The sequence below is a fragment of the Rhinoderma darwinii genome, chromosome 1 (assembly GCF_050947455.1).
Source record: "Rhinoderma darwinii isolate aRhiDar2 chromosome 1, aRhiDar2.hap1, whole genome shotgun sequence".
In the NCBI taxonomy this organism is placed as follows: Eukaryota; Metazoa; Chordata; class Amphibia; order Anura; family Rhinodermatidae; genus Rhinoderma; species Rhinoderma darwinii.
The window spans coordinates 640162965-640170828 of NC_134687.1; positions in this window are offsets into that span (position 1 = coordinate 640162965).

A 7864-nucleotide genomic window follows, 5' to 3' on the forward strand; every position below is an offset into this window, starting at 1 on the left:
TATTGCAGGGTGACAAACAGTTTGTCCCCAGGGAGGTTCCCGGGAGCTGAACCTTGATCAGCCGCGATGTCAGAAGCTAAATCAGAATCAGTGGCAGAAACGATTATACCAGGGGGTAAAATACAAGCATGATCCTTCTCGGAAGGAGGATTGGCTATGAAACTACGTGACAGTGCATCAGCCTTAATATTTTTGGACCCAGCCCTATAGGTAACCAAGAAATTAAATCTGGTAAAGAATAGTGCCCAACGAGCTTGTCTAGGATTAAGCCTCCGGGCAGATTCTAGGAAAACCAGATTCTTGTGGTCAGTAAGGACCGTTACCTGGTGTCTGGCCCCCTCCAGGAAGTGACGGCACTCTTCAAAAGCCCATTTAATGGCTAAAAGTTTGCGGTTGCCAATATCATAGTTACTCTCCGTGGGCGAAAACTTCCTAGAGAAGTAAGCACAAGGGCGGAGATGGGTGAGGGAGCTGGTACCCTGGGACAAGACGGCCCCCACTCCCACCTCGGATGCGTCAACCTCCACAATAAATGGCTCCCTTTGCTTGGGCTGAACCAGCACGGGGGCCGAGATAAAGCACTTCTTGAGGGTCTCAAAAGCCTGGACGGCCTCAGGGGGCCAATGGAGGACATCAGCACCCTTGCGAGTAAGGTCCGTAAGAGGCTTAGCGACGACCGAGAAGTTGGCAATAAATCTCCTGTAATAGTTAGCGAACCACAAAAACCACTGTAGCGCCTTCAGGGAGGCAGGTTGGACCCATTCTGCCACAGCCTGAACCTTGGCAGGGTCCATGCGGAATTCATGAGGAGTGAGGATTTGACCTAAAAATGGTACCTCCTGTACCCCAAACACACATTTTTCGGTCTTCGCAAACAGATTATTTTCCCGGAGGACCTGGAGGACCTTCCTGACATGCTCCACGTGGGAGGACCAGTCCTTGGAAAACACCAGTATGTCATCAAGGTACACTACAAGAAAATTACCCAGGTAATCTCTCAGAATTTCATTAATAAAATTCTGGAAGACGGCAGGGGCATTACACAACCCAAAGGGCATGACCAGGTATTCGAAATGACCTTCGGGTGTGTTGAACGCAGTTTTCCACTCATCCCCCTCTTTGATGCGGATAAGGTTATATGCCCCCGTAGATCGAATTTAGAAAACCATTGGGCCCCCTGAACCTGATTAAAAAGATCCGGAATCAAAGGAAGGGGATACTGGTTCCTTACGGTGACCTTATTCAGGTTCCGATAATCAATGCACGGCCTAAGACCACCATCCTTCTTCCCCACGAAGAAGAAGCCAGCACCTACAGGAGAAGTCGAGGGGCGAATGAAACCCTTGGCCAGGCATTCTTGGATATACTCCCTCATAGCTTCACGTTCAAGACATGAAAGATTAAATATCCTACCCTTAGGAAGCTTGGCACCAGGCACCAAATCGATGGCGCAATCTTAATCTCTATGAGGGGGCAACAACTCGGAGGCCTCCTTAGAAAACACATCAGCGAAGTCCTGAACAAACTCAGGAAGCGTGTTTACCTCCTCCCGGGGAGAAATAGAGTTAACCGAAAGACATGACATCAGGCATTCACTACCCCATTTGGTGAGATCCCCAGTATTCCAATCAAACGTGGGATTATGCAGCTGCAACCAGGGAAGACCTAATACCAGATCGGACGATAATCCCTGCATCACCAGTACAGAGCACTGCTCCAAATGCATGGAGCCAACAAGGAGTTCAAAAACAGGTGTATGCTGAGTAAAATAACCATTAGCAAGAGGAGTGGAGTCGATACCCACTACCGGGATAGGATAAGGCAAATCAATAAAAGGCATTTTTAGAGACATAGCAAATTCCACAGACATGATATTAGCAGATGAGCCAGAATCCACGAAGGCACTGCCAGTGGCAGACCGGCCAGCAAACGAGACCTGAAAGGGAAGCAAAATTTTATTGCGTTTCATATTAACGGGAAATACCTGTGCGCCCAAGTGACCTCCCCGATGATCACTTAGGCGCGGAAGTTTTCCGGCTGTTTATTCTTGCGCCTGGGACAGGTGTTCAGTAGATGCTTGTCGTCCCCACAATAGAAGCAGAGACCATTCTTCCTGCGAAACTCTCTACGTTGTCGAGGGGACATGGAGGCCCCGAGTTGCATAGGTACCTCCGAGTCCTCCGTGGAAGAGCGAGGAGACGGGACCTCGGGGGGAATTGCAGGGAAGTCAGAGGGGAAAACATTGAAACGTTCAAGCTGACGTTCCCTGAGACGTCGGTCAAGTCGTACTGCTAGGGCCATAACCTGGTCTAGGGAGTCAGAAGAGGGGTAGCTAACCAGCAGATCCTTCAGGGCGTCAGATAATCCTAACCTAAACTGGCACCTTAGGGCCGGGTCGTTCCACCGAGAAGCTACGCACCACTTTCTAAAATCAGAACAGTATTCCTCAACAGGTCTCCTACCCTGACGTAAGGTCACCAGCTGACTCTCGGCTAAGGCAGTCCTGTCAGTCTCGTCGTAAATGAGTCCGAGGGCAGAGAAAAAACGATCAACGGAGGAAAGTTCAGGGGCGTCAGGAGCCAAGGAGAAGGCCCACTCTTGGGGCCCTTCCTGGAGTCGGGATATAATGATACCCACCCGCTGGTTCTCGGAACCTGAGGAGTGAGGTTTTAGGCGGAAATAAAGTCTGCAACTTTCCCGGAAGGAGAGAAAAGTCTTACGGTCCCCTGAGAACCGGTCAGGTAACTTGAGGTCGGGTTCTAGAGGTGAGGTGAGGGGTACTATTAAGGCAGCGTCACCCTGGTTGACCCTCTGAGCCAGGGCCTGGACCTGTAGGGAGAGGCCCTGCATCTGCTGGGTCAGGGTCTCAAGGGGGTCCATGATAGCGTCAGCGTAGGAGAAATGGTAGACTAGGTATGGGCTTGTTATTATGTAATGGCAGGAAGGAGGTGAAGGGAACAAGTGAGCCCTAATCTACCCACCGCCCTGTCCCTGCCTACTTGCAACGACCCGCCCTAGGCGACGGGGTACAACTTGGCGGCGGTCCCTACGCTGTCTAAGTGCAAGGGAGTACAAACAGGGAACACGCAAGGGAAGGGGCAGTAGCCCACGGAACGCCGCGAGGAAACGGAGCGGTGAATGAGTCAGTCAGGATCAGGATGTAGTGGAGTATACCAACGAGAGCACGGAGCAGGAAGCAAGCCAGGGGCAAAGCGAAGCAGGATAAGCGGAACTGAAGCAAGGCAGAAGCACGGCAGAAGCAGGCTGGAGCAAGGCAGCAGTGGGGCCAGGAATCCAAGAAGAATAACAAGCACTGAGGAAGAGAACACGGCAGGTATAAATGGACAGGGGGCGGAGCTAACTCCGACTGACCAGGCCGCGATAGGCTCTCCCACTCCTGAGCCTGCCACCCTGGTTGGTGGGAGCCGGTGTCAGTCTAAGAGGTCTGGCCTCAGGTGTCGGCTGATTAATCCCGGGAGTATACACAGACGTAGTACCTGGCAGATCATTTACAATTAGAGGCCCATTTGAAAGGAAAGTTAATACGAAGTCTGGAAAGAATAGACGTAGAGAGCTACAGAAAGAGCCTCTGAATTTTGGAAATGTATCTTAAAGTTAGATAGGTAGCTAGCTGTATGTGTTTTAGTTCTTTCATAAGGTTGGGGAGGGAAATATGGGGGTTGGTAAGTAAAAACACTTTGTGTTGACGAGAGTCAAGAGATGTCAGAATTATTACGTACTGTGTGAAGGAAAGTTCCAAGAGAAAGGACAAATAGGAGGGGTCAGGGGAGGCAACCCTGTTGTGTACTGTTTTGTATAAGAAAAGGGTCTTAATAGAAACCATTTACTTTAACTGAGGCGGCTGGGTTCGAATAAAGAGCTAAAATCCAAGAGAGCATGGAGTGTCCCAACCCCACATGCTTCAGTGATTAAGCAAGAAATTCCCAATCCACCCTGTCATACCCCTTCTCAGCATCAGTGGAAAGAAGTAACATGGGGGTATTACGCATGCGTCTATGGGAAATGATGTCCAATGCCCTCGGGGTGTCATCTCCTCCCCTATGGGAAGGAATCCTGCTTGGTCTACATGTATGAGTGATTAAAGGTGAGGTGTGAGTCTGGAGGCCGGTATCTTAGCAAGCAGTTTTGCGTCTACATTCAATAGGGAAATAGGGCGGTAACTTGCACAACGGGTCAGGTCTTTGCCCTCTTTGGCAATCACTGTGACATGTGCAAAAACTGTATCTCTTGGCATGTCAAAATCTTCAGTGAGGGAATTGTAGGCATGCAGGAAACCATCTGAGAGGGTATGGAGAAAGTGTTTTGTAGTAATTAAGAGTAAAGCCGTCCGGTCCTGGAGCCTAGCCAGTAGAGGTCTCCTTGACAGCCAAGGATAATTCCAGAGCAGTCAAGGGGGTCTCCAGTGAGGCAATGACCTGTTCTGGGAGTGAGGGTAGACCAGATTTGGTAATATAGTCCCTGATCTTCGATAGGCAAGAGGATGTTGGTGAGTCAAGATTATAAAGGTTGGCGTAAAATTGTCTGAAAGAATTGGCAATTTCCTTAGGGAGATGATGAAGTGTGTCCGACTCATCGTATATGCAGGGAATATACGTACGTGCCTGTTGTTTACGTAAGGCATTAGCTAGGTCTCCCACTCACTAAACTCTCCCCTATCCAATCTATCCTTAATTTAGCAGCCCGGTTCTGCCAACAACGTTAGATTAAGATTTACTATAATCCGAACCTCCCACTCCCGTCTCCAAGATTTTTCTCGGGCTGCACCAGTCCTCTGGAATGCACTGACAATCCGATCAATTCCCAACATCCACAGCTTTAACCCCTTAAGGACACAGCCTGTTTTGGCCTTCAGGACGCAGCCAATTTTTTCAAATCTGACATGTTTCACTTTATGTGGTCATAACTTCGGAACGCTTTTACCTATCCAAGCGATTCTGAGATTGTTTTCTCATGACACATTGGATTTTATGTAACTGGCAAAATTTGGTCGATACATTAAGTATTTAATTGTGAAAAACAAAAATTTAGCGAAAAATTTCAAAAATTAGCATTTTTCTAAATCTAAATGTATCTGCTTGTAAGACAGATAGTAATACCACACAAAATTGTTCCTAATTAACATCACCCATATGTCTACTTTAGATTGGCATTGTTTTTTGAACATCCTTTTATTTTTCTAGGATGTTACATGGCTTAGAACTTTAGCAGCAATTTCTCACATTTTCAAGAAAATTTCAAAAGGCTATTTTTACAGGGGCCAGTTCAGTTGTGAAATGGATTTTAGGGCCTTATATATTAGAAACCCCCGATAAGTCACCCCATTTTAAAAACATCACCCCTCAAAGTATTCAAAACAGCATTTAGAAAGTTTCTTAACCCTTTAGACGTTTCACAAGAATTAAGGCAAAGTAGATGTGAAATTTTCAAATTTGTTTTTTTTTTGCAGAAATTCATTTTTCATTTTTTTTTTTGTAACACAAAGTTTTACCAGAGAAACACAACTCAATATCTATTGCCCAGATTCTGCAGTTTTTAGAAATACCCCACATCTGGCCCTAGTGCACGACTGAAACACAGGCCTCAGAACAAAGGAGCACCTAGAGGATTTTGGGGCCTCCTTTTTATTAGAAAATATTTTAGGCACCATGTCAGGTTTGAAAGGCTCCTGCGGTGCCAAAACAGTGGAAATTCCCCAAAAGTGACCCTATTTTGGAAACTATACCCCTTGAGGAAATTATCTAGGGGTATAGTGAGCATTTTAACTCTGCAGGTTTTTTGCAGAAATAATTGGAAGTAGGCCGTGAAAATGAAAATCTACATTCTTTAAAAGAAAATGTAGGTTTAGCTAATTTTTTCTAATTTCCACAAGGACTAAAGGAGAAAATGCACCACTACATTTCTAAAGCAATTTCTCCCGAGTAAAACAGTACCCCACATGTGTTCATAAACGGCTGTTTGGACACACGGCAGGGCTTAAAAGGGAAAGAGCGCCATTTGGCTTTTGGAGCTCAAATTTAGCAGGAATGGTTTGCGGAGACCAGGTCGCATTTGCAAAGCCCCTAAGGGACCAAAACAGTGAAAACTCCAAAAATGTGACTCCATTTAGGAAACTACACCCCTTGAAGAATCCATCTAGGGGTGTAGTGAGCATTTTGACCCCACAGGGGTTTCATAGATTTTATTAGAATTGGGCAGTGAAGATAAAAAAAATCCTTTTTTTCCAATAAGACGTAGCTTTAGCTCAAAATGTTTCATTTTCTCAACAAATAAAGGAATAAAAGAACACCAATATTTGTAAAGCAACTTCTCTGGAGTACGGCAATACTCCATTTGTGTTCATAAACTGCTGTTTGGGCACACGGCAAGGATCAGAAGGGAAGGAGCGCCATTTGGCTTTTGGAGCACAGATTTTGCTGGATTTGTTTCTTGACACCATGCCACATTTGCAAAGCTCCTAAGGTACCAGTACAGTGGAAATTGCCCAAAAGTGACTCGATTCCCGAAACTACACCCCTTGAGGAATTCATCTAGGGGTGTAGTGAGCATTTTGACCCCACAGGTGTTTCATAGATTTTATTAGAATTGGGCAGTGAAAATAAAATAAATACTTTTTCTTCAATAAGACGTAGGTTTAGCTGAAAATTTTTCATTTTCTCAACAAATAAATGAAAGAAAGCACCCCACAACTTGTAAAGCAACTTCTCCTGTGTACGGCAATACCCCATATGTGGTCATAAACTGCTGTTTGGGCACAGAGTAGGGCTCAGAAGGGAAGGAGCGCCATTTGCTTTTGGAGTACAGATTTTGCTGGATTGGTTTCTGGGCGCTATGTCGCATTTGCTGCAAAGTCCCTGTGGGACCTAGGGGTGTAGTGAGCAGATTTTTTCCATAGATATGTCAATATGTGGTGCCCAGCTTGTGCCATCATAACAAGACCGCTCTCTTATTATTATGCTGTGTTTTCCAGTTTTAGAAACACCCTACGTGTGGCCCTAATATTTTGCCTGGACATTCGACCAGGCTCAGGAGTGAAATGTAAAATTAAGACCTAATTTGGCAATTTACAAAGTATTGGATCACAATTGCAGAGGCTCTGATGTGAAATAATAAAAGAAACTGCAGAGAAGTGACCCCATTTTGGAAACTGCACCCCACAAGGCATTTATTAAGGGGTGTAGTGAGCATTTTCACCCCACAGGCCTTTTCCATGAATGATTGCGCTGCGGAAGGTGCAAAGTAAAAATGTCAATTTTTCCCTAGATATGCTATTTCAGTGGCAATTATGTCACACCCAGCTTGTGCCACTGGAGACACACCCCAAAAATTGTTAAAAGGGTTCTCCCGGGTATGGCGATGCCATTTATGTGGAAGTAAACAGCTGTGGGCACACTGTAGGGTTCAGAAGGGAGGTAGCGCCATTTGGATTTTGGAGCGTGGATTTTGCTTGGTAGTAGTTTTGTTTGGAGTCTTACTGGTGTTTCCGTTTATAATGTCGGAGTACATGTAAGCCGGGCGGAGTATATAAGGGGCATAGTCAGGTGGTATAATAATGGGGTAAAAAAAAACAATAAAATAATCCATAGATATTTGTTACGCTGTGACACAATCCTTTCTGCACAGGCCGGTGTCTCACTAATAAATGGTCTTTACTTATTCCCCTTTTGGTCCACACTCGGCATCTTTTCAGTTTGGGGAATTCTGCTGGGAAGTGTTGTCCTGGTATAATATGGGCGCTCTCGCTTCCAGCGGATATGTTTGGGCCCTCCCCTTCCTGGTTCCCTAATTTTAGGGACCTTGATATTTCGCCACTTGAAACAGAAGAAATGTTCCCTTACGGGTCGAC